The 27,790-nt window shown below is 44.9% G+C and overlaps 1 pseudogene; it reads left to right on the top strand.

Moving 5' to 3' along the window:
- The first annotated feature begins 12,490 nt into the window (after nucleotides 1-12,490).
- LOC136322680 (non-histone chromosomal protein HMG-17 pseudogene) lies at nucleotides 12,491-12,813 on the top strand (annotated as a pseudogene).
- The last annotated feature ends 14,977 nt before the right edge of the window (nucleotides 12,814-27,790 follow it).

The raw sequence follows: 27,790 nt of genomic DNA, 5'->3' as shown, positions 1-27,790 counted from the left end.
CTTATTTAGTCCCAGCATCCAGCTCAGCGTCCGTGATCTCGTGATCTGCGTCAGGTGCCAAAGTGGTCAAGTCCGTCTTAAGTGCGGCTCCTCTTGATCCAGAGATCATCCCGTGGGTTGGCCATCGGGGCCAGGCCCAAGGGGGATGGCTCCTCGCCCACCCCCTGTGGTGTCAGCTGAGTTTACTCATGTTTCTGTGATCAAGTGGCAGGTCAGCTGAGGGTCAGATAGTCCCAGATGGCCACTCACACGTCTGGCAGTTAAAAGCAATTGTTGACTACGATGTTTACTTTCTCTTTCATGTGGCTTTTCATCCTCCATTGGTTAGACCAGGCTTCTTTCCATGATGATAAAAACAGTCAAAGCTGGATTTTGTCCTTCGATGAGTATCTCAAACCATCATTATTGTTGTGTCTAAAAAATTACCACAGTAGCGTACTTGTGTAGACTTGTCTGAAGCCAGGTTCTCCAGAAACAGACCCTGAGACAAATATTTGAGTGCAAGTAATTTATCTGGAATGTGGTCCCAGGAAGCACTGGCTAGGAACATGGAAAAATGAGATAGAGAAGGTACGAAAGCCAATAAAGGGCGCATTACCAAACAGGCTCCCACAGTGACTCTCCAAAGCTTACTCCAGCTGAGGGGCCCGAGATGCAAAGTAGAACCCACCTCAGAGCTACCCCGTGGAGGAGGGAGGGAGCAGGGGTATTTGTTCTCTGATTTCCCAGCTTTCATTCACCAACAGATACCCTCACGACCATTAAGCCCCCAGCTCCTGCAGCCTGCCCCAGTGTCGGGCTGAGAAAACCTCCCTGGGGCGAGCTCTAAGAGCTGGCAATAGGCTGCATCCGGGTGCACTAGAACAATGAACACCAAAGGGGCAGAGGGGTGGCAAGAACAACATTTATTTCACAACATCTACACCAGCAAGTCTCAACTCAGAGATGTGTTGTGGGTCTCAGAAGTTTATGTGCACATTCAGTTGTTTGGAACTTAGAATTTACTTCTTCTTAAAATAAGTTTTTTTAATTAAAAATATATTTTGCCTGGCTTGTGGTGGTGCACTGGATAGAGTGTCAACCTAAAACACTGAGGTCACCAATTTGAAACCCTGGGCTTGCCTGGTCAAGGCACACACAGCAGGCAAGCAATGAACAACTGAGTGAAGCAGCTATGAGTTAATACTTTTTGCCCCACCCCATCCTCTCTCTGTAAAATCAATAAATAAAAATTTTAAAATAAAATAAAATAAATTTTTAAAGAATACAGGGTTGGGAAATCCTAGGTTTACAGTTGTTTGTATAGAAAATAATACAATAATTAATAAATAAAAATACAAGAATAAACTTTCACATACTCACAACTGTCAACCTACTTTTGCCCCACGCTATATATAAATACATTCAATATGCTTAGGAAATAGTCTTAAGTTTAGGTCCACCTCTGGACTCCCAACTATTCATAAGGCCCCCTGGAGCTTTAGGTAAAATGTTGGGTACACAGTTTTCTGCAAAGGACTTCAACAGTTATATAAAATGCTCAAGCTTGGTGACCTTTCTTTAACATCTGCTGGATCTCTGCACTCTCTGGGGGGCACAACTTGGGTTCTTCTCTTGGCATAATCAGCCCATGCCCTTCGCCATCTGGTATCTATCCATGGGTTAGGCTAAGCTGTCCATAAGGTAATCAACAGTATCATTGTTCTAGGCATTTGCCAAACAGGTGGCTTATTATTCTCAGTGCAATGTTTGCATGAAAACTGCACACCAAAGGGGGAACTTCTGAAAGCACACCAGGGAACAGAGCCAGCATTGGACACAGCGCTCTATATGGTGAAGGCTTCAAGTAGAAGAGAAACTTGACAACAGAAAAGGCTGATACCAGGAATGTCATAAGTTGGAGGAAGGTACAGATGGAGCAGCTTATGTCTTATTCTTAGATATCTGAAAGCATTTTCTAGGTCTGGTTAACCCTTTAAAAATATCAGACCAACAGCATCCTTGCTTGGAATCAAACATCTTCACTAACAGACCAATCCTTGTATTTATCTTTTCCAAAGTAACTCTGACTGTCAATCAGCATGATATAAGGGATGTGAACTCACAACTAGGAGAAATTTAATTTTTTTCCTCTGTTTTTTTTTTCTTTTTTTAACCACAGAGATGTTAGGCAAGTTTCCTCTCATTTTTCCAAGGACTTTCTCATCAAGAGGCAGCAAGCAGAGTCCTGCTGTCAGGATGCTCAGCTCCATGGAACTCAATCATCTCCGCTAGTGGAAGAAACACAGCAACAAGGTGGATTGCTTAATTCTGGGATTTTTTTTTTATTTTGTTTCTCACGTCTTTACTCAAATAAGAAACAATCTGGCCCTGGTTGGTTGGCTCAGCACATACAGCATCAATCTGGCTTGCAGACGTCCTAGGTTCAATCCCCAGTCAGGGCACACAGGAGAAGCAACCATCTGCTTCTCTTCCCCTCCCTCTCCCCCTTCTCTCTCTCTTCCCCTCTCACAGCCAGTAGCTCTATTGATTCAAGCATCAGTCCAGGCCCTGAGGATAGCTCAGTTGGTCTGAGCATCCGTCCCAGAGGGAGTTGCTGGATAGATCCTGGTCAGGACCCATGTGGGAGTCTGTCTTACTATCTCCCCTCTTCTCACTGAAAGACAGGAAGGAAGGAAGGAAGGAAGGAAGGAAGGAAGGAAGGAAGGAAGGAAGGAAGGAAGGAAGGAAGGAAGGAAGGAAGGAAGGAAGGAACCTCAGAGAGGTTGGTTCTCACTGAAAGACAGGAAGGAAGGAAGGAAGGAAGGAAGGAAGGAAGGAAGGAAGGAAGGAAGGAAGGAAGGAAGGAAGGAAGGAAGGAACCTCAGAGAGGTTGGTTCTCACTGAAAGACAGGAAGGAAGGAAGGAAGGAAGGAAGGAAGGAAGGAAGGAAGGAAGGAAGGAAGGAAGGAAGGAAGGAACCTCAGAGAGGTTGGTTTGGTTCCAGAAATTAAGTATAACATATAAATATAAAACCTCCTCCTTTAGTGCAAATGGAAACCAAAGCACACCTTTGGCCTGCCCATGATGGCGAAGGGAGTGCAGGTCTGAAGTCAAATAAGATGTTACTGTCTGTATGTACAACTGATTAAGAATGTGTGCATATGAGGAAGGCACAGGACTCTATGGTGTGGAAAGCAGACAACCCCTTGACTGGATAGTTAAAACCCATGGCATCTATGGGGTGCAGATGGACTTTGTGTGCCTCCAGATGTGACACTCTGAGAGGGACATAGTATCACTCAGATAGTGTTTAAGCCAGGATGCATAATCTAACCCTGAGGAGACATCAGAAAGAAACCAAAATTAGGAACTTCCCATTAAACACAAGAACAGAATTGTACCTTCAAAAATGTCATAAATGACAAAGAAAGGCTGAAAAATGTTTCAGATAAAAGGTGACTAAGGAGATGTGACAAGTAAATAAAATACTTGATTCTACATTTGTTCCTGTACTGGAGGAAAGAATGGAAATTCTATAAAGAACATTATTGAGTCAATTGACAAAGTTGGGATATGCATAATGGTAGATTAAATATGTATTGATGTCAATTTACTGAAGTTGACATGTAAGAGAATAGTCCTATTCTTTTTTTTTATTAATTTTAATGTGATGACATTGATAAATCAGGGTACATATGTTCAGAGAAAATATCTCCAGGTCATTTTGACATTTGATTATGTTGCATACCCCTCACCCAAAGTCAAATTGTCTTCTGTCACCTTCTATCTGGTTTTCTTTGTGTCACTCCCCTCCCCCCATCCCCTCCCTCTCTTTCCTCCCCTCCCCCCCATAACCATCACACTCTTGTCCATGTCTCTGAGTATCATTTTTATGTCCCACCTACGTATGGAATCATATAGTTCTTAGTTTTTTTTTTCTGATTTACTTATTTCACTCAGTATAATGTTATCAAGTTCCATCCATGTTGTTGTAAATGATCTGATGTCATCATTTCTTATGGCTGAGTAGTATTCCATAGTGTATATATATCAAAGCTTTTTTTAGTCTACTGAATAGTCCTCTTCTTAAGAGATGAGCACTGAAGCCTCTAAGGGGGGCATGATGTGTGCAAACTAATGCCAAGTGGTTAAGAAAAAAATGTGTATGTTAGGGGGGCAGGGAGAGAGAGATAATTCACAAATTATAAAGAAAATAGGGTTGCCAGATAGAAGGGGGTTTGGGGGATGGGTAGAAAAAGTGAAAGGATTAAGAAGTACAAATGGGTTGTTACAAACTAGCCATGGGGATATAAAGTACAGCATAGAAAATATAGTCAATAATACTATCATAACTATGTATGGTGTCCGGTGGGTGCGAGACTCATCAGGGGATCACCTTGTAAATTATATAAATGTCCAACCATTATGTTGTACACCTGAAACTAATATAATATTGAATGTCAACTATAACTAAAAAATAAAATAATAATTTAAAAAATTAAAAGTAATAAAGCAAATGGGATAAAAGGTTAATAGTAAGTAATCTAGACAAAGTGTATATTGGCCAACTTTGTACTAGTCCATTTCTTGCTGCTTTTCTGGAAGTCTATGTCTAAAGAAAATGAGGAGTTTTTGTTGTTCTTTTCATGAGTGCTTATAGAGCATGTTGCTTCATTTACCCTGAATTTCACTTACAAGAGTTTTGGAAATATTCTCTTTTTAAGATGACCAAAGCAGTGATAGCCCAGGATAAGCAGGCATTAGTGAAAGTTAATAAACATCGTCAGAGAAAACAGCAAAAACCATATTCTTTTCTGCCTCCCTTGTCAACTAAGTTTCTTTATTAACCCAAACATCCAAGCACACACGTGTGGATCAAGATGTCACCCTGGCCTCAGAGACTTTTTTTACTCATCCATTTCTCTATCCGTGACCTCCCCAAGATATCTGAAAACCCTGAATTTCCTCATTCGAGCACCACTTAGAGGGTGACCTATCATCCTGATTTATCAGGGGCTAAAAGGGACTTTCTGGGACATGGACTTCCAGTGCTAAAACCAGTACAGTCTCTGATAGTCACCGTCCATCTGGTTCTGAGTGCTGACACCAGGGGAAACCCTGGTTTCATTTGGGTCACCTATAGCATCTCTTTTTTCTCTGCCCCTCACTGATGTAGATCTGGAACTTGGCCCTTTTCTGTGGGGACACCCGCCATCCACCCCAACATGAAAACTCCCTTCTCAAGTCAAGTGAGGCAGAAGAAACGTGTTCGAGGCAGTGAGGGGTTCCGTCACCAGGCTGTCCAGCCCCCCCTCTCCCCTGGCCCGTGGCGTCCTTCTGTCTGCACTCCCTTTTCTGCATCCTTCTGATGCTCAGCTCTTCCCACTTTACATTGCAAAGAGTTTGCTTCTAGAACCTGTTCTTTTTCTGCACCATCTCTAAGATATTTTAATGTGTATCACTAGGTAGGAGGTCAACTCCAGACTTCTCACTTTAGAGGACAGGACCTTGGACAGTGGCTCCGAAGTCCTTCTTTGACACCACCTCTCCACAACACTGAAAAACGTTCCATACCGTGAAAGAAAATAAAATCCATTGTGTATGATTTGAAATTTATGTGCACTTTATTTTATTCTAATTCTCTCAAACTTGCAGCTCATGGCTGGTGTATGTGATAATACAGCATCTTCAAAATGCATATTTCAATATGTAGCTTTCGAAGCACTCTTACCTACATCATCTCCTTTGATTCCTTATCATCACTGATGAACAGCACAAGGCGGGAGTATGATACCCATTTAGCTGACTCAAAACCTGATGCTTGGATGATTGATGTGACTCATGAAAAGAAACAGAACTCTGTCTTTTGACTCTAAACCCAGGACTCCACTACCCTTCTCCTGTTAATTCTTTATTAACCAAATGGTCCAATTATCAAAAAGGTTGATTCCTCAGCCTACTGTACATCAGAGTTTACCTAAGAAGATAATAGAGCAGATCTGGGGAAGAGATATATTTCCTTTTGGAACTGCTGGTCTTCTAGGCACAGACAAATGCTACCTTACAAGAGCCTTCACCTTTTCACCAGGGGTCCCCAAACTTTTTACACAGGGGGCCAGTTCACTGTCCCTCAGACCGCTGGAGGGCCGGACTATAAAAAAACTATGAACAAATCTCTATACACACTGCACATATCTTATTTTAAAGTAAAAAAAACAAAACGGGAACAAATACAATATTTAAAATAAAGAACAAGTACATTTAAATCAACAAACTGACCAGTATTTCAATGGGAACTATGCTCCTCTCACTGACCACCAATGAAAGAGGTGCCCCTTCCGGAAGTGCGGCGGGGGCCGGATAAATGGCCTCAGGGGGCCGCATGCAGCCTGCGGGCCGTAGTTTGGGGACCCCTGCCCTTCACCTTTTCCATCTCCTGGCACACATAAACTAATTACTAAAATTCTGCGGCACACCAAAAAGTGTATTTTTTGCTAGACTCACACACAAAAAAAACTGGTATAATTTTTATTTGTTCACACCAGATGGCTACTGTTGTATTGGTTGTTGTCATATTTTTTCTTTGACAATCTAAGGGAAAAGGGGCCAGTGTCCAGGTGTTGCATGTTTTAAAAACTCTTGCAGCCCACGAGGGCGCCTCTTGCGGCACACCAGTGTCCCGCAGCACACCGGTGGAAAATTGTTGCTACAGACTGAACTACACTGCTCACAAAAATTAGGGGATCAAGGATACCCTAGTACTTTCAGCCTTTTGTGTAGTGCATGTTCACCAATGAAATAAAAGTTGGTTTTGCATCTAATTTACATAATCGAACAACTTTCTTTGACCTGTCATTTGCTTGTTTGATGTTCTTGTGTAATAAATTTTAAAAAAATCAAATGCTTCTTTTTGTATTGCTTCATATGCATTTGGAAATATCCCCTAATTTTTGTGAGCAGTATAATGAGTCCTGGACAGCCCATGACCCATGACTATTCTCTGATACCCTGGAAGAGGGAGAGGGTTAAGGGCAGTCCAGCGTAGCCTTTGTCTTCATTTCAAAGCCCTCTTGCCTCTGCAGGCCCATCTGTCACCTCTGCTCTCGTGGTCTCTCTGATCTATCCTCTGTCCACCTCCCACTTTCTGTGCAATGTCATCGCTTGAGCAATGTCACCACTTAATTTGCCTCCTATAAAGCCACCTAAAGTGGTTTCTTTACATGCTATTTTGTATCAATTACCCTGTATTTTTCAGCTTTGCAGCCACTCTCCCACCTCCAGTTCTTTCTCATAATGGGCCTCCTACTTTTCCCTGACACAGACAAGATCCTATTTCACCTCTGTCACTTAAACAGAACTACCATATGCGTCATCCTTAATAGCTTCTGTCTTAGCCTCTGTCTCCCCGGGCTTGCTTGGAAAATAAGACAACATTGCTCTGGCATGCTTCATTCCTATCTGAGTCTTTTTTAAGATTGAGGTTAGTGGGAACAATACCAAACGGTGTAGAGTTCTGGGGTCAGGGCTACATTTAGTAGGCTCCCTCAGAATCAGAAGCTATTGGAGAACAGCGGATGAGTATAAGCGAAGAGACAGCCAAGGATTTAAATCAAAGTGATGCAATTGGTTGCTAGGCCTAAGGCAGAGCTTCCGAATCCGACCTTGGTGACACCTTGGATTAAATGATTATTGTTGGGGGCGGGGTGGATTTCGTGCACTGGAGGGTGTTTATCAACAACTCTGTCTTCTGCTCACTAGATGCCAGTAGCACTCCCTCCAAATTGTGACAACCAAAGATGTCCCCAGACATTGCTGAAGGTCTCCCAGATGGGGAGAAGCTAAATCATTCCCCACTGAGAACCACTGGCTCAGGCTGTGATGACAGGGTGCAAAAAGAGAGACAAAGTCATAGGTTAGGCCTGACCAGGTGGTGGCACAGTGGATAGAGCGTCAGATTGGGACACAGAGGACCCAGGTTTGAGAACCCAAGGTCACCAGCTTGAGCACGGGCTCATCGGGTTTGAGCAAAGCTCACCAGCTTGAGCCCAAGATCATTGGCTCGAGTAAGGGGTCACTCGGTCTGCTGTAGCCCCCTGTCAAGGCACATATGAGAAATCAATCAATGAACAACTAAGGAGCTGCAACGAAGAATTGATGTTTCTCATCTCTCTCCCTTCCTGTCCGTCTTTCCCTATCTGTCCTTCTCTCTGACTCTGTCTCTACCACACACACAAAAAAGTCATAGGTTAGGATCGAGTAGATGGAGAACAGAGAAGAAAGCAAGTTATAAAGTTGGGTCAAGAAAGAGTAAGAATTTGTGCCACCATTAAAGAAAGGACGCCCCATATTCACACTGCCTGGGAGCTGGGTATGAGTTATATATATATATGGTTTAAGTAAGGGAACAGATTTTAGGTGACCTCATATTTGCCTAAGATGTCCTCATTGTAGCCTAGGGGACCCTGTAATCAATTGGCAATGTGTTAGGCGTGCTCGTCAGGAAGTAACCTGCAGGTTGGGCAGCTGCCTGACATGCTGAATGTAAGAAAAACCTGATATGAGTGGTTTAACCCAAGAGAGTTGATTTGTTTCCAAGTAACCAGAGACCAGAGGAGGGTGTCCAGGGCTGGGCAGTTAGTGAAGAAAGTCAACAAGGACAGCTCCTTCTAGCTTCTCCTTTCACAGTATATTACTTGACATTGGGCTTTCCTTCTTGAGGGTTACAACTTGGCTATATTTATCTTATATTTTCTTTTATTGAAACAATTTAGTTATTTTTTTAAAAGTAAACAGTACAGAGAAGTATACAGAAGGAAGCGTTAAAATAACTTCTGATCCAACCACTATTGTTATTTGGTGACTATCATTTCCAATAATGACCACATTCTACCGGTAAAGTGATGGATGGATAGGCAGACAGACAGACAGAATAGATAAATAGGCAACACTAATGAAGCTATGTTATACATTCTATTTGTAGCTAAAATAAATAAACTTTTAAAAGGACTAGAGGGAGTCTGTATCATCTAAATTCTTGCAGGCTCCACAGCGTTTGTCTGTGGCCTTTTGTCTATGACCTTTACGACTGAAAGAAATCTTGGATGAAAGTAAAATCCTGGGCTCACCCATGCTTCCCCTCAGATCTCTATAGATGCTTCTCCATCTTCTGGCATTAAGTGTAGCTGTGGCTAAATCTAACCTCAGGGCTCCCATCAAATGATGAGAGAAGTGTCTCTCAAACTGTGATTCTTACTTTTAAGGACGTTTGTTCCCTACTTCAGACTTGAGGGAAAGTGTGAGATCACAGCATCTCCCTCACTTTGGCCCAGACTGGCCAGTTTAAGACGTGCGTGGGTTGTGGCCATTGCTTTGCTTTGGCAAAGATGGAGTTTTGTCAGGTTTGTTTGTTTGTTCTTCCTCAAATATGGGGGAGAGAAATTGGAATAAAAAATTATTTTACTTTATCATCTCCAATCACAAATTTCCCCTTATCTTTTTGGTGAGTTAAGGAATCATGAGTAGAAAAAGATCACATTGTAGATTTGCCTTTTTTGATTGTTTGATTGGTTGGTTTTAATGATAATTGTGTGTTTCTTTTACAGTAAAAAAAAAAAAAAAAGTCATCAAGTTTCCTTACAGAAAGAAGGGTTCTGGGGATGGTGGGCTACAAGATAAGAAAGGGACCCTTTGCGGAGGTTTTTCGGGGAGGCAGAGCCCCCCTCCCGTCAGCTGTCACTGTCCTGTGCTCCCTTTGGAGGCGCCACAATCAAGCTCGGAAACAGATGTTTCCATTCCACCCCCACATTCTGCTCCCTAAGCGACATCCTCCACACGTGTGAGAGCAGATGGCCACCCCCGTCACGATGGCAGCGTTGCCGTCTGTCAGTCTTCTGCAACAATTTGTGATCCTTGGAAACTGGTGTTTTCAACATTTGTGCTTGTTTTCTGGCAAATCTCAGCCGACACCAAAGCGAAACACCAAGATGGCAACAGCGAGGACGCAAGCCCCAAGCAGAAGAGCTCACTTAGTAGTCACATGCGTCAGCTCGGTGTGAGCCTGGTGACTGAGACAGGACATCCTGTCCGGGCTGGGGTTACTCGTGGTAGCAGGTTGTAGGGACAGAGTCAAAAAGCAGAGCAACGGGCACTCGGGGAAGTTCAGAACACAAGAGAAGGTACGGGAATGTGAGACTGATTCCGGATAGGCTCCCGGGGCCGATGGTGCGGACAGAAGGAAGGTCCAAAGTCAGGAGAATGTGCTGGAGAAGGATTGGCAGCCTTTTCCTGTAAAAGGCTGAACAGTAAATATTTTAGGCTCCGTGGGCCACGTGGTCTCTGTTACCACAACTCAACTCTGCTGTTGCCACACGAAAGCCGCCACACACATATGTAAATGAGGAAGTGTGGCTGCATCCCAATGATGCTTTATTTAGGGACACTGAAATTTGAATCTCATGTACTTTTCATAAGATATTATTCTTCTTGTGATTTTTTTCAATGATTTAAAATATAAAACCCATTCTTAGCTCATGAACCATAAAAAATCGAGCCGGAGACCAGATCTGGCGCATGCGCAGTTTGCCAGCCTCCCGTCTAGAGCAGCACCATCCAGTAGAAATAAAATGTGAACCACAGACCTGAGGCGTGTGTGTGATTTTAAATTTTCTAGTCGTCACATTTTAAAAAGTCAAAAGAAACTGAAGATGAAGGAGTTATCATAAACTCTTTGAGCCTCTGTTTCCTTAACTGTAAAAGAAGGTTAACAATAGTAATTCACAGGATTGTTGTAAAGGTTAAATGACTCAAACCCTATGACATGTCTAGAACAGTGGCCAGCATGCGGTAAGTCCCCAATAAACTTAGTTTTCTTGTTGCCATCTCAAGAAAAAAAAAAGGAACAGGTAAAACGTTAGTTTTAATAATATATTTTATCTAATGTGATACATTCAAAATAGCACTTCAATGTGTAATCAATGTAAGAAAATTATTGGGATATTATGCATTCATCTTTTCATAGCAAGTCTTTGAAACTCACTGTGTACATTCCTCTGACATCACATTTCAAGTGCTCAGTATCTAGTGGCTACACATAGGACAGCCCAGATCCAGAGCAAAGGTGAAGCCATGTATCGAAAAGTCAAAGTCAGGCAATAGAGCAGATCCAGGTAGACCAGGAAGAGGCAGAATAAATCACACAGAAAAGGTCAAGTCCAAGGTCAGGAAAGAAGGTACGTTATAAGCACCTGGGCCAGTACCAGAGCAGGTCATGGTCCAGGGTTCAGGAGAACATCTGGGACACAGAGATAAGCTTTGGTACAGACACTTCTTTAGGACCTCCCGGGCCAGGCACCATAGAAAGCGTTTCAAACTTATTCTCTCATGTAATCTTCGCAATGGACTTGTGAGGACAGTATTCTCACCCTCATGTTAGGAGTGAGATTCAGCAGAAAATAAAGCCGTTTGCTCAAAATCATAAAGCTGGTGGGAAGCAGAGGTAGGATTTGGATCCGTGTCTGCCTGGCTCCCACACCCACTAAGCCTCTTCATTACACTGTGTCGTGGTAGCCAAGGCAATGAGGGCACATAAAAGGCCAGAATGACGTCTCTTAAACCCATTCCCTCCCCTCTATCCTCACTGCCCCGGCTCCAGCTCCTTCTCTCTTCCCTCTTGCCTGACTTGAGCAGTGGCGTCAACATGGGTCTCCCCATCCCCAGTCTCTTTGGCTCCAATTTTTCCAGCATTCACTTGACAAAATAATTTTCTTAAAGCCCAGTTCCAGACATATCAGTTTCTGGCTCAAAAGTCTCCCCTGGCTCCTCTTGCTACAGAATGAAACCCCAAGTTCAGGAAACATGGGTCTTGGGCCGCCTACCTTATTCTTATCAGCTCTCCGGACTTCTAAGCATGACGCTCCAGACCTTCCATGTTCTATCATGCTGCCTCCATAGTCCTTGATCTCCCCTTCTGTATTTCAGGCAGATGTTCTGGCATCCTCTCAACCAGCCATGGACTCCTGACAATGACTTTTCCCTGAACCCAACCTAGGATTTTTATAGCAGTGCCCTGAGTCACACCGTCCCTTCAACTTCAAATGACCCTTTCTTCTACTTGTCCTTTCCAACCCCTCTTGCACAGACCCTAACTGTCTCAGTTATATTTCTTCCTGAGCTGGTGGTTTCCTGATCCCTCTTCTGGACTCTCCCAGCACCATATTCATGCTGCTGTTATCATTCTTATTACGTCCTATTTTGTCTTATAGACACAGAGCAGTGTCTATCCCTTCTTCCCCTTCGACACTGTGAGTTACTTAAGGAAAGGATCTGTATCCTCCTCTCTCCCACAGCGTATGCCATAATGTTTCGTGCTGACAGGTCAGGTGCTCAGGCAGCATATTTAACCAAAAAGTAAATCAATGTTGCTTGAATTGAACTGACGTATCATGATGCTTAAAGTTTTTGCCATTCAATTTAATTTTTTCAGAATGTCCAGGAAGAAGAGGTGAGAACAATGCCTGGACCAGCCAAAGCCCACACTGCTGCATCCCTGCATCCTGCCACCATCAACACAGTGCTCAAGAGAAAGGCTGAAAGGGATGCCATAGGAGACAAGTCCAAGGTCAAAGATGAACCACAGAGAAGATCCGCCAGGCTATCGTTAAAGCTGCTCCTCCAAATCCAGAGCCCAAGCGTAAAAAGGCCCCTGCAAAGATGGGAGAGGGGATACCCAGAGGGGAAAGCTGGCGCTGGCAAGGATGGGAATGCCCTGTAGTAAGTAGAGATGCCAAAACGAACCAGGCACAGAAAGCTGAAGGTGTTGGAGACACCCAGTGAAGTGTGTGCATTTGTGATAACTGTGTATTTCTGGTGACTACACAGTTTGAAATACTATTTTTCATCAAGTTTTATAAACATGCAGAATTTTCTCTAAGTCTGTTTCTGTTCTGCTTCTTCGTTTTTTGTTGTTGTTGTTTTTTAGATGCAAGTGCTGGTATATATGTATTTATTGCCATTTTATTGTTCATATTTTTATCTTTTTTCTCTCCTTCTTAAAGAAGACCCTTTAACATTTTATGTAATACTGGTTTAGTGATGATGAACTCCCTTAGCTCTTCTTGCTTGAGAAGCTCTTTATCAGTCCTTCAGTTCTGTGTAATAACTTTGCTGGGTAGAATAAGTTTAGTTGTAGTACTTGCTTTTCACCACTCTGAATATTTCTTGGCAGTCCCTCCTGGTCTGCAAAGTTTCTGTCGAGAAATCAGCTGACAGTCTTATGGGAGCTCCCTTGTAAATAGATAGCTAACTACTTTTCTCTTGCTGCTTTTAAGATTCTCTCTTTGTCTTTAACCTTTAGCATTTTAATTATAACGTGTATTGGTGTGGGCCTCTTTGGGTTCATCTTGCTCGGGACTCTCTACACTCCCTGGACTTGTATGTCTGTTTCCTCACCACGTTAGGAAGGTTTTCTGTCGTTATTTTTCCACATAAGTTTTCAATTCCTTGCTCTCTCTCTTCTCCTTCTGGCAATCCCATCACGTGAATGTTGATATGCTTGAAATTATCCCAGAAGCTCCTTCCACTATCCTCATTTTTTAGATTCTATTTTTTTCTTTTTTGCTGTTCCAATTGTGTGTTTTTATATTCCAAATATTATATTTGATTCTCTGTTTTATCTACTCCATTGTTGATTCCCTGTAAATTATTCTTCATTTCAGTTAGTGTATCCTTCATTTCTGACTGGTTCTTTTTTACAGTGATGAAGTTCTCACTCAGTTCATTGAGCATCCTTATAACCAATGCTTTGAACTCTGTATCTAGTAGATTGCTTGTCTCCATTACACTTCAGATCATGGAGCATATAGGCTTTGCCGGCTCCTCAGGCAAAGGGCTTTGCTGCAGAGCTGAAAGGTCAAGAGTGCTGTTCCTTGTCACCTGATGACCAGGCCAGGTTGGCAGCCAAGAGCTCCAATCTGGACAATTACGATGCTAAATAACAGGGTCCCTCGGGCCTGTCTGACCTGGCTTGACATTTCCTCTTCAATAGCCAAACTTTGCTTTCCACCTCTCTTTCAGGAGCTGACTCATCTTTTCAAGCTATTCAGCTGACATTTAGGAGTTCCCTGGATTCTCATACACACTGATCGTTTTCTCAAACAGAGTGTAACAGGAAAAAGTTCAGGCCTAAATCAGTTACATTTAACATTTTCTTTTAATTTCTTTCTGTGTGCAAGCAGCTGTGCAGGCATTGGGGTGGACCCAGAGTTCCCTATCCAAAGAGTAGGCAGAAATGTACATAATTAACAATGATGCCAAACTTGCTTCAGAAATCTCTAGATACCACAGTTGAGGGAGAAACAAAAGAGCTATCCAGTAGGCCCTCACCTTATACCCTCACTTGCTAAATCTTTTCATCAAGCAGGTTCTGGGAAGATAGTATCCCCTCTTGACCACTAAGATCTTTGGCCCTGTGGTATGGCTCCCTCTGTTCTACTGATGATGACATTTACACAGGGATATCCTTGGTCTGTCCAGATTGTTGACCCAACATTTATATGTTTTCACAGAAATGGGAGAGGGAGAGACTTCTTCTATCCATCAGGATTAAGACAACTTTATTCCCAAGAAGGGGACCTCATTGTGTCTGCCCTTCACTAAGGAACCCAAGACAAGTTTTCCTCTGAGGCTGGCTTACAGGCCATTTGAGTGTCACCACCTATGCCACATCCAACATCTCCCTGCTTGTTAATAATAACTGATCTCAAGACAGGAGGAGACTCAGCTTTAAGGAGAAATTCTAACCAATTTCAAGAACTTCCCGTCAGGGTGGATAATATAGTTTGTCTCCCTCTCTTTGCTGGAGAAACTTGATTTGGGTTTCCCAAGCTTCAGCCATCATGTTCAAAGGATGCTTCTCAATACCCAGAGGTCTGTGAAACTCCCAGGCAAACAGGACTCCTGGCAGCGTGCTCCACTGGAGCCAAAGCTCCCACCTGAGCAGATGGATTAGGCCTCTCTCTCAGAACCACAGTGCACCGACAGTGATACACACAAAAGAAAATGTTATGGTTTATAGTTCTTTAGTAAGGATTAAATAGAGAAAAGTCTAAAGGATTGGGTCCAAAAGCAATGAGAAGCAATTTCTGAGTTAAATCTAGCCACGAGGCAACAGCCAGGTCAGAGGCCAGGAGGGTGGCAGCAAGTAGTTATGAGATGTGTTGTCACCAGGGGTCCAGGAGCATGGCCATTAATGGTGGGAAGGTGCTAGAAAGTGCACATTTACATGCAGCTGACTGTAACCTAGGGCAGGTCCTGTCACTTAAAGGGTCAGGACAGAGCCAGACAGGGTGGCCAGGGAGATACTGGCCAGCTGGTCTCCCAGCGGCCATGGACAAGATAGTGAAGAGTTTCTAACTCCACATCAAACTGAATCAAGAGCCACTTCTTTTTCACGTCTGTGCTTACCCAGAGCTTTGTTTCAAAACTGCCCTGAGAGAGGGGAGGCTCGGGAGGGCGTTGGGACAGGGGCACTTCAGATGAAGAGGCAGCTCCTAGAGTTTGCCTTGACTGATGCTGATGGAATTCTAATTGGAACCATCCATCCAGGCCCCAAGTGCCCCTGATAGAAACTTCAATATCCGCAACCCATGCACCAGAGAGTCTGCAAGCATCTCTCTCGTTGCACAATCTACCAAGTATATCATTTGTCTATTAAACCTTGATACACCTGTGGAGGACCCATGGACTGCCCACTAAAGACAAAAAGAGCACAGCCTCTATTTGGGGCTGCCCTACAAAACTGGGTTTTGACCTAATAAGACTGTTACAGTTCATTTACCATCATTGCCATGCACCATGCTAACTAGGACTTGGGGACTCTTATAATCACTGAATTATGCAGTGTTTCATCCCAAGTGTTTCTGCGTTGTGGTCCAAATCCTTATGAAATTTATACTCAATGAATTAAGAGAGGTAAGCAAAAGCACTGAGAGTCAAATGAGTAAGTTGGAGGTGAGTAGGAATATTACATTGCATCATAGGGCACACAGGCTCCTTGAATAGCCTTTGTTCATTCGTGCTACAAATACCTATTGAGCCCCTACTATGTGCAAGGTGTTAATTAATTATTCCATAACCTGGGGACAACAGCCTCACAAAAATACCTATTTTAACAGAGGGAGACAAGTACCAAACAAGTGAAAATGAGTAAATAAAGTACTATTAAACATTCAAGTCAATGAAGAAAACACAATAAGGCAATAAGGTAAGTTGGGAAAAGAGAAGATTAGACAGTGTTGATGGAAATGGCTCCTTTAAGGTGGTGACATTTGGGTTAACAGCCAACGGACGGGAAAGGGGTCTGTGGAAAGATCTGAGGGAAGATTATTCTATGAGAGGCACAGCAGACCTAAACAAACGAAGGCAGGAAAGAACTTGGCATGTTTGAGGGTCAGAAAGAAAGCCACTGCGAATGAACAAGGACAAAATAGAGACAGGTAAGACTGGAGAGGTCAGCAGAAGCCAGCTTTACAGATCACGGGACAGAATTCATGCGTGTTGGGGGTGGGAGCTTGAACCAAGTCTCTCACTGCCTAAACAATCCTAAACAAACCTAAAAACTCACGCTCCAGAGAATCTCTCCTGTATTCCCTTTCCAGCCCAGCTTCTCGGTAAACAAGCTCTACATCACTTGGTAAAGGCAAGGAGATACTTGGCAGGCAAATCATTGGGATTAAAGATGAAATAGGCAAGAGGTTGACACCTAGGTGCTCGTTATTACTCTATTGTTATTGTTATTGTCCTTATTACTCTGGCCTTTATCACTGTTAGGGTTAGTAGCACGGCACCAACCTCTAAAGGCTTCCTCAGACATGGTTTTATTCCTCCTGCTCCCTTAACCCTAAAGACACATGGACCACAAAAAAAATAAAAAGAAAAAAGAAAACAATGCAGATAACACCCATTGGTACACAAGTAGCCAGCTCCTTGCTGTATAGCCTGCAATCATGCAAAGCTCATTCATAATGCAAAGGTACAATGAATTCCAGCCACATCACAGCCTTCCATTTTCCCTAGCTCATTGCTCGGAGTCACACACTATAAATTGCCTTTTATGTTATCTCTCTATCCCAGGACACCCTTCCTCTAATCCTTTTACCCTGCCAGCGCCATGCTCCGGGGCCGTCTGCAGTGGCTCACCCGCGACTGGCTGCTCTCCGTAAAGCTATCGATCCCTATAAACCACTTTATTAGTGGTCATTTTTACTCTGTTTCTAATCACCTTTTTAATTAAGGTTTTATCGTCCACATGAAAAAGGGTATATGACTTTAAATAGGCCCGATGGTTCTCCCTCAGCCCTAAAGCATCCCCATGAAATCGGCCAACAGGCTCCTGGTTTCAAAGGCTTTCTGAAGCCCATCTCCGTCCAGGACGCAGGCGTGTGTGTGTGTCTACGAGTGAGAATGGGGGCGTGATGCCTGGGCTAAGCCCCCCCCCGAGGCACCCCCCTTGTCTTTCTGACTCAGGAACTCTCGGGCAGGAAATGCCAGACTCGGTGGTCTCAGAGTCGGAACTATCTATTCACCATCCTGGAGGGACCCACCTCACTTGAATGGTCTATAAATTCAAAGGGGCTATTAATGGAGACTCCAAAATTTCCTCCAAGTCCACATTTCTTGTAATACTCACTTTAGCTAAACGTTCTCCCCTTACAGGAGCTACTCACCCATTCAAGAACCAAAAGAGTCAACGGAAGCGAGTGCTTCTCTGGCTGAACCTAGATTCACTTGCTGGTGAACCCGCCCCCTCACTAAACTGAGTTCTTTGAGGGGAGGGGCGTGTCTTGGTTGATTTTGTTTCTGCAACACCAAACCCAGTGCCTACAACACAACCTTCAAAGGGCCTGAGGTGAGGTTGCTGGCTCCATCCAGGAAGCCAAGCCTGCAATGAAGAGTACAATAGAACCCACACAGGTACAGTCCCACGGGGACCCGTTTCCTTCTCCTTTCTCCAAGAGTGGGTGGGAGAGTTTGTTCAAAGCTTATTATTCACAGTCACCGAAAGGATAAAGCAACCCAAATGTCCATCGAGGGACGAATGGATAAGCAAAGTGTGATGTACACAAACAGTGAGTGTTTTGCTCAGTTTTACAAAGGAAGAGCATTCTGACACATGCTGCAACAAGGATAAACTTTATGCTAAGTAAAGTCAGCCAGTCACAAGAGGACAAATACTGATGATTCCACATACATGAGGCACCTAGAATAATCTAATTCATAGAGACAGGTAGTAGCGCGGTGGTGACCAGGGCCGGGGAGCAGAGAGTGAGGAACTAACTGTCCAGTGAGTGCAGAGTGTCACCTGGGGAAGATGAGAAATCCCTGACAATGGATAGTGGTGATGCCTGCGTGATGATGTGAACGTACCTGACGCCACAGGGACCACACACTTAAAAATGGTTACAATGCTGAATTTTACATTAGGTATATTCACCAGGGCAAACCAAAGAGTGTGAGAGTGTTTTTTTGTATTTCAGGGACTGGAGGATATAATGTTTTTGCAGTTAGCCAGATCTTTTCCAAATCTCCTCCTGGGGAACCAAGAAGTCGACCCAACCGCACAGTATGTACCCCAAAGCACACTCATTCTTGCACTCAGTGGACGCTGAATGCCTACTGTGTGTTAAAAACTACAACTGCAAAGATAAACTGCACACTTTGCGAGGGGTGTGCTGCAAGGAGGCTCCACTCCCTCAGCCGCCAACCCCTCCGGACGCACATGTTGTGTTCCCTTCAGTTCCTACCCCACAGAGTCACGCAGGGCCCATCCAGATCGGGGACGCATGACCCTCACCAAAGCTGTGTCACTGGGCCTGAAGCTGTTCTACTTCCCAAATCCCACAAGATCCCGGTAAAAATAAATAAATAAATAAACACAATAGTAACAGTCCCTTCACCCTGAGCCGATAGCTCCTCTCACTCCAGAGGCTAACAACAGGTCCAGGCGGCCACCTGGATAACACACACCGTCTATCGCACCCTTGGGGCTGGGATGGGCCCTTGGACAGGAACTTTAAGGGGACACAAAAAAACTCAGAGATCAAGATGACCGTTTTGGTGCAGTACTTTTTAAAATCAAAATTAATGCAAAAAAAAATACCAAGATGAACAAAATTTTAAACAAAGACCAGGTCCTGACAGTGCCTCACAAGCCACCTGACAGCCTGAGGCAAAAGGACAAATGGGAATACTGGTCCAGTCTTAATTTTGATTAATTTTGATATTTTTGTTTGTCATGACTTTTTGCATTGATTTTTTTTTATGTATTTAAATATTGCATTACAATGTTCTTTGTCTCGATTACCGAGGTTTGGGGCACCCCTTTCAATTTAACTTCAGGCCTGACCTGTGGTGGCGCAGTGGATAAAGCATCGACCTGGAAATGCTGAGGTCACCAGTTCAAAACCCTGGGCTTGCCTGATCAAGGCACATATGGGAGTTGATGCTTCCAGCTCCTCCCCCCTTCTCTCTCTCTGTCTCTCCTCTCTCTCTCTCTCTCTCTCTCTCTCTCTCTCTGTCTCTCCCTCTCCACTCTAAAATGAATAAATAAATTTTAAAAAAAAATTAAATTTAACTTCAGTGTACCTAGAACAGGGCGGGGTCTCAAGCAGCGCTGTCCAACTCAGCTGAATCCCTCTAAGAGCTCAGGGGGGTTACACAAACAAGTACATCAGCTGGCCCGTTCCCTCTCATTTGCCTCCTGGTAAGTTTCACAGCAGCTTAATCATTTTTTTTTTTTCTTTTTCTTTTTTTTTTTTTTTCTTCAATTCAGGCTTCGTCTAGAGGTTAAGCTGCTTTTTAATCAAATGCATTTCCCTTGCAAGCAGCGCCTCACATCTCCTCTGTCGAACAGGTCACAGACTCCTGCCTGTAATTACCCCTTCTGAGTGGAGTTCTTCTCCCGTAGGGAATTCTCAGCTATTCTGTGAGCTCAAACCAATCCCCACCCCACCCTCCGACAGCCTCTCATAAGCACTCCACCGTTCACTATTTTATTTCTCTAATTGGATTTTAATTTGTCTCACTAAACCCAGATTTACTCGAAAATTCCTTATCCCACGTTGAAACGGCAAATTGAAATGGCACACACTGGGCGGGAGCGAGGAGCCGGGACTCGGGCCAGGAAAAGGACGGAGGGCAGAACCGGGATCAGAAAAAAGAAAGAGGGTCAGAGGCGACCCCTCTGCACAACTATGCAATTCTGCACAATTCTCGCACTAGGAACAGGGGTCCCCAAACTACAGCCCGCAGGCCACATGCAGCCCCCTGAGGCCATTTATCCGGCCCCCGCTGCACTTCCGGAAAGGGCACCTCTTTCATTGGTGGTCAGTGAGACCACCGCAAAGCGCAGCATCGCTCATGTACAGTACTACTACTGGTGACACTGGCCAGTTTGTTGATTTAAATTTACTTGTTCTTTATTTTAAATATTGTATTTGTTCCCTTTTTTTTTTTTTTACTTTAAAATAAGATATGTGCAGTGTGCATAGGGATTTGTGCATAGAGATTTGTTCATAGTTTTTTATATAGTCCAGCCCTCCTACAGTCTGAGGGACAGTGAACTGGCCCCCTGTGTAAAAAGTTTGGGGACCCCTGACTAGGAACATGATTCAGAAAGCCCACCTCGCCTACCAGTAATAACCAAAGGGGCCCCTGGGTGTCCCTTGGCTGGCTCAGGTGCAATCACCAGATAATGCTCCCGTTGAACATTGTCCTGATGAGAACATACCTTCCCTTACAGGGGCGGGGAAAGTGGAAATTAGAGGAAGGTGGTCAAAAGGTACAAACTTCCAGTTGTAAGTTAAATTATTACTAGGGATGTAAAGTATAACATGATGCTTATAATTAACCTTGCGGCATGATAATAGAAAAGTTAAGAATGTAAATTTTAAAAGTTCTCATCACAAGGAAAAAAAACACACTCCTTTTTTTATAGCTGTATCAGTTGATTCCTTTTTAACTAAACTGGTTGTGGTCATAATTTCACAACAGATGTAAGTCGAATCATTATGCTGTATATCTTAAACTTACCCATGGCACTGTGTCGATTACATCTTAATAAAACCAGAAGAGAGAAACAAGGGAACGCCTTCCCCTACAAAATAGCCTTGATCACCAGGTGCTACCATTACCGTGCTGGGAAGCAGACATGCGCCAGGATCAGCTCTCTCAAAAAGTGAGCCCAGCCTGACCAGGCGGTGGCACAGTGGGTAAAGCGTCGGACTGGGATGCGGAAGACCCAGGTTCGAGACCCTGAGGTCACCAGCTTGAGCGCGGGCTCATCTGGTTTGAGCAAAAAGCTCACCAGCTTGAGCCCAAGGTCCCTGGCTCAAGCAAAGGGTTCCTTGGTCTGCTGAAGACCCGCGGTCAAGGCACATATGAGAAAGCAATCAATGAACAACTAAGGTGTTGCAACGCGCAACGAAAAACTAATGATTATGCTTCTCATCTCTCTGTTCCTGTCTGTCTGTCCCTGTCTATTCCTCTCTCTGACTCTCTCTGTCTCTGTAAAAGGGAAAATAATAATAATAATAATAATAATAATAATAAAAAAGTGAGCCCAGGGCACACATCCTGCGACCGCAGCACGGCCCGGTCTGACCCAGTCAGTGCGCCACAGGGAGCCCCCCAGAGGCAGTGCTTAGCTTTTCCGTATTCCCTCTGGACCTCACCATCTAGGAATTGCTACTGGGACCTCCACATTCTTTTCACTCTGTTAAGTAGAGCGTTGAGGTTTTCTCCTGCTCCGAACAACTGACTCTGCTCCAGACTGACTTTTCACTAGCCAACCCTCAGGAGCTCAATCGGATGGAAGGCCCAGCTGCACCTTCCAGTTGCAGCTTTAAACAGCATCTGTGTCTTCATTACTCGGGCCAAACCTAACGATGTTGATATTAGTGACGATGAATTTTTAACAGCACGGGACTGAAGTGACGGAACTGCTAAATGAAGAATGAGGTCAGAGTGACTGCGCTGCTCGCAGAGTGTCGGCTGGGATGGGTCAAAGGGCACACTGCTGATGAGGGGCTCGGGAACACAGAGCAGACGCGTCTGGGAGGGAAAGTAAGTGCTACGAGCTACAGTCCTACGTGCGCATTTAGCTACAATCAATGGTGTAATTCAGTCCGAAAGCCACTGCTCATGACTTGGAGTTGGGGGGGAGGTTTTAAGGGGGGCGCAGACCTTCGGGAGAGATACGTAGAGAGGGAGAATCTGAGAAAGAAAAGCTGTCACCAAGTAGCTGCCTCTGGAATGAGCCACTCAAACCCAAAGGAAATGAACTTTGACTCATTGCATTCCGTGACTTATAAGGAGAAAAATAATTGTAAAAAAAAAAAAAAGTGTAGAGTTTATTTAAAAAGAAGACATAGAGGAATCCCTTAGAGCGCACAGAAATGGGGGCCCCTGTGGTAGCAATTAGCATTTATCGATCATCCCAACTCTGCACCAGGAACTGCTGTAAACTGGAAGGAACCCCGACTTCCTTTGACAGGAGGACGGGCAGGCAAGCCCCGTGCGCCCGCACCCTGGGACCTTACCCGGCAGCAGAACAGGGGAACTGTGGGGACCCGGCAGCAGAACAGGGGAACTGTGGGGACCCGGCAGCAGAACAGGGGAACTGTGGGGACCCGGCAGCAGAACAGGGGAACTGTCGGGACCCGGCAGCAGAACAGGGGAACTGTCGGGACCCGGCAGCAGAACAGGGGAACTGTCGGGACCCGGCAGCAGAACAGGGGAACTGTCGGGACCCGGCAACTCGGGCGCCTCTCAGGAGCATTGTGCTGAGCAAAAAAGGCCGGTCCCAGAGGGTCAGATATTATACCACGCCATCTATTTGACCTTCTCAGAAAGCTGGGATTGTGGCGAAGAGAACAGAACTGTGACGGGACGAGGTTAGGATGAGGGAGGGGTGACGATAGCGACAACTGAGGAAACTGCTCTGTATTTCCTTTGTGGTTGGGCACAAATCTATACACTTATTAAAACTTATAGAATAGTATACCCTCAAAGGGTCAATCTTACTGTATATTAATTTTTTAAATATTTTTTAAGTTATCAACATAAAAATTCAAATACACACACACATTGTGTGCTGTGATTCGACCTGCTGTTTCTCCTGTCCCTGTCCCAGGGGCTGGAAGGTCCTGGGAAGGTCCCCAGGGCTGGAATAGAGGTGTGGGGGGGCCCGGCACACAGAGCTTCTCAGGCCCCTCCGACGAGAATGCTCCATCTGTTTTTCATATTTAGGTTTATTTCATTAAAAAAAAAATCTTGAACCATTGGTGTAATAAAACCTGATCATTGTTAACATTTATCAAGAGCTCACTCTGTGCCAAGCGCTGTGCAAAGTGCTTTTTTACCTGCATCATCTCACTTGCTCCTCCCTGTAATCCCATGAGATGTGAGTCAAGGTACCTGACTTTAGAGACGGGGAAGGACAAGGCTTAGAGAAATTATGTCCTTGCCCGTCCTTGCCCGTTGTCAGCCAGACGCTGAGCGAGGGGAGCACAGGGCTGTGAGCCGCGACAGGAACCTCTCAGATCCCCTACCCCCCCCCCCCGGGATGGAACTGACCACCAGCCCGGATGCTGCACTCGGAAATCCGTCACCACTGGTGCACAGAGTCACACGGGCCACAGGCTCCTCTAGTCAATGACTGAGTGTGACAAGCCTGGTCCTGGGAGAGGGGGACACTTCTCAGGGCAGCTTTGTTTTGAGATTTCCCATCAGCCTGGCTGCAACATTATTAGAACTATACCGCATCCTTCTTTTTCCTTCCTTCCTTCCTTCCTTCTTTCCTTCCTTCCTTCCTTTCTTCCTTCCTTCCTTCTTCCTTCCTTCCTTCTTCCTTCCTTCCTTCTTCCTTCCTTCCTCCTTTCTTCCTTCTTCCTTCCTTCCTTCCTTCCTCCTTCCTTCCTTCCTTCTTCCTTCCTTCTTCCTTCCTTCCTTCCTTTTTTTCCTTCCTTCCTCCTTTCTTCCTTCTTCCTTCCTTCCTTCCTTTCTTCCTTCCTCCTTTCTTCCTTCTTCCTTCCTTCCTTCCTTCCTTCCTTCCTTCCTTCCTTCCTTCCACCCTCTGTCCCTCTTCCCTCCCCCCATCCCTTCCTCCTTTCTTCCTTACTTTCTGTTCTCCCTCACAGTGATCAGAACTACACCACAGTCCGATGGCTCTCCCAGCCTTCTCTGGCTCCCTTCCCATTTTCCCTCATCACCGTTTCCCTCATCGAATCTCCTGCATGTCTAACTCATCTCGGTGTCTGCTTCCTGAAGGACCCAGACTAACACATCTTTCTCCAGAAACAAAGTTCTTACACACTTTGCAACAAGGCAGCAATCTGGGCCTTAGAGATGAACAAACCCAATGTACAGAGTGGTTTTAGGAACGACCCTCCCTGGTATACACCCATCACCAGCAGATACCCTCACCTGGCTTACACTGCATACTCAGTTTTACAGGGTGAATTAAATGAAACAGAGTTTATACAGCCATTAAGTAGGAGGAACTCGAGGCTTGCTGCCTGCTGTCACTTAGGGAACAGAGAGGGAACCGAAAGCAGATTTCCTCCAGGCACCTGGCAGTCCCCACCTGAGTGTCCACACCACCCCCAGCCTCTTCCTCCCTCCAAACCCAGCTGGACCCAGACAGGCCTGGCTGCCTCTCCTACCCTCCCATCAGCTTCTATCCAAAGAAGAGTTTTCACGCTGACTTCCCAGATGGCCCCCCGAGCCCATGAAAGTCACTTCCACGGGCTGAGAAACTTCTCTGAAAGAATTACTCTCGTAAAGTGCGGTGAATTAGTGGCTGACCTGGAGCCAAATAGAGGAATTTTTCAATACCCACCATTCTATATAAAATTTGTAACCTTTCTCTTCTCATTGAAACTAGGTGGTATTGATTGAGCAGAAAAATTCAGGGGAGTGTGTCTGGGGCTTAATAGGGGTGAGCTCGTGGTAAGCGCGGCTACCCACAGTTCAATTAAGATTCCTAAGCAAAAGGAGAAAATAAAATCACAGTCAGTACTTCCACCGGCACGCGGCTAAAGACGTCTGCGGTGATTTGAGCACAGGCTTCCTTCCGCCACAGGCTGCTTCAATTCCCACCACGGGCCTGTTTCTCCATCATTTGTCAATCGGAGGACAGGGAAAGGAGGAACAAAGCAGGATGAGATGGAGGGTGATTCCAGCAGAGAGATAAGAGTTCCAACCCAGCAGCGGCAAGAAAAAGAGGGCGGGACTAAAAACCAGCCAAGAAAAAAGAGGGCGGGACTAAGAACCAGCCCGAGCGCAAAGCAAACTAAACGTCTCCGTATCAGAGAGCGCTGGGTCTTCCCTATCTATGGTGGGCAAGGGTCCTCGTCTCCAAAACTTGTGGGGAAATGAAAAAATGTCAGGTCTGGAAGAGTCCAAAAAGATCTTGGTTTGCAAATAAAACTGAGGCTGAGAGAGACAAAGCAACCTGCCCATGATCTTGAAGAAACAGATGGAGACAGGACTGGAGTCCAGTCCGTTATTTTATACCAGGACAGACAGGCCATCTTTCTGCTTAGGCTAAACAGTCTCACTTCTTGTAGGTTTCCCTCTTCCCTACTTCTACGGTTATTCAGAGGACTCTACTTTCAACGTCCTTAAGTCTTCCAAGGCCCAGGAGCCCAAGGGTCTGTTCAGCTTTCACTTCCACCATGTAGTCTAACTTATGGGTTGGCGCATGAAGCATCACAGAAAAATCCTGCAGGCAATGCCTGACAGGTAAACATCATCATGGCGCACAGTGGAACTTGGTGTAAAGGGCCTCTCTTTCTTAGGTTGACCCAAGAAGTTGGGCCCAGCTCCAATCAGAGCTTCCATGTTGCACCTTGAGTGACCCTCTTCCCTGGCCCATGGTACCCTCCTTCAATAACACAATGACTACAAATCTTAAGGAACTGAGATCTCCTCCCATCCGTCCTGTTCGGATTACGCACAGCCTTGTGCAGAGGCAGGGGGCTGCATGAGTTCGTCCTTAGCTAATCAAAAGAAACCAATTCTTCAGAACAACATTGTCTTCCCCCACCCGTGAGTCCCTTTTTCAGTCCCATTTCTGGATCATCGGGAGCATCTAGCATGCAGCGCAAAGCTTATTCTCGTAGGAGGCACTCGGGTGCCGGATGCGTACACGAACGGATGCACAGACCAGCAGAGGAACGAACGCTGCTCAAGCAGTGTCTTCAAAGACAGGGGCTCGCCACGATGAAAGGAGGTAGAGTCTGGAAATTCTTAGGGCTGCTTTCAAAAGCAATCGCACTTTACAAAAATAAAAGGCATGGACTTTGGAGCTAGCGAAACCTCAGCTGAGCCAATTTCACAACAACCAGCCATGTGACCGAAGTTAAATTACTTACCTCTCTGAGCTCCAAGATATCTACTCTAAGAGCGAAAATAACAGTACATGCTTCGCACAGTTGCCCTGTACTAAATGTGTGAGCGCAAGTAATTAAATGGGGGAGGGTGCGATATTGAAAACCATTTAAATCAATGAAGTCTTCATGTGGAGAGGCGACTCCGTGTGCTGGCCAAAGGCCAAGTGCAGAGTGATCTGGCTTAGCCACCAACCTCATTATGGTGACCAAGAGAGATAAAAAGAGGAAAACCTAATAGTCAAGTTTAGGAGGCCTACGCTGATGTGACAGAACTCTCTCCTCATTCCTCAGCCTTCACGAACGTCCCCGCCCTCTGCACTGAGGGAAAGGAAGAGACCACGGGGAGCGCTGTACCCCGTCGAGGCTGGTGTGGTGCCTACTGAGAACCAGGATGACCCAAACCAAAAGTTTTTTCAGCAGAAAGATCAGCTCACAACCAGAGCAGATGGTGAAAACCTAAGCCCACAAGAAATTTGCTTAAGTTTGGGGCAGGGCTTAGGACTTCCCGTAGTTCTTGGAATGGTGTTCTGGATCAATCTTATCTAGATTTTAAATGAGCTAGAAAAGTCAGCTAACTCGAGTTACATGTAAAATAACCTGCCATTATAAACCTTTAATAAAAGTACTTACTTTCCCCTTATTTTTAAGAGACTGATAATGGATTGTGTCTCTTGAATGTCTCTTGTTCCACTCTAACCCCCAGCAATTTGGAATAAACGGAAAACAAAGAAGTAAGTGAACAATTACCAAAGAAAAGCACTGTCTGTTCCATTTGGCTGCATGTGTCCAGTGAATGAAAGCACACAATGGTCTGCCCATCAATTTCCGGTGACACAATATTTTTAAAAGGCTCTGTGAAACCCTGATGGCTTTCAACTAGCTGAGCTAAAGCCTGTATCTATCCTTTTGTAGTAACTGCTTGAAAACAAGTAAAATTCATATTTATCTAAAGACAGGGGAGGGAATACCCTTTTAAACTAGAAAATACTCATTTCTTGAAGAAAATCCTAAAGCTACTCTCATGAAACTCAAATTACACAAATCATGTGAGGACGTGAAGACCAGTCGTGCGCTCCGTGGGGACACGTGGTTTGTGAGGAACCCTTGCAATCACTTCTGTTGTGAGGAGGTCCCTATACAACCTTCTGTGCCTCTAGATGCCACTAGTGAGAGCTGGCTCCTCCCTAGAGATGGAAGTGAGAAAAGGTTTCTTAGTAGTCCACTTCATCTTCCTCCTGCCCCCCCCCCACCAACAACAACCCTGCCTTTCCAGCTGACGGGGAGACTGTCAGCAACAGAGAGGGTTTCCCTCTCTCTCCGTGTGAGATGGACAGGATGGTCTTGCTCCTAACAGAGTCTCC

The sequence above is a fragment of the Saccopteryx bilineata genome, chromosome 2 (assembly GCF_036850765.1).
Source record: "Saccopteryx bilineata isolate mSacBil1 chromosome 2, mSacBil1_pri_phased_curated, whole genome shotgun sequence".
NCBI classification, from domain to species: Eukaryota; Metazoa; Chordata; class Mammalia; order Chiroptera; family Emballonuridae; genus Saccopteryx; species Saccopteryx bilineata.
The sequence above is the reverse complement of the archived record's forward strand: the minus strand, read 5'-3'. Positions and strand labels throughout refer to the sequence as shown.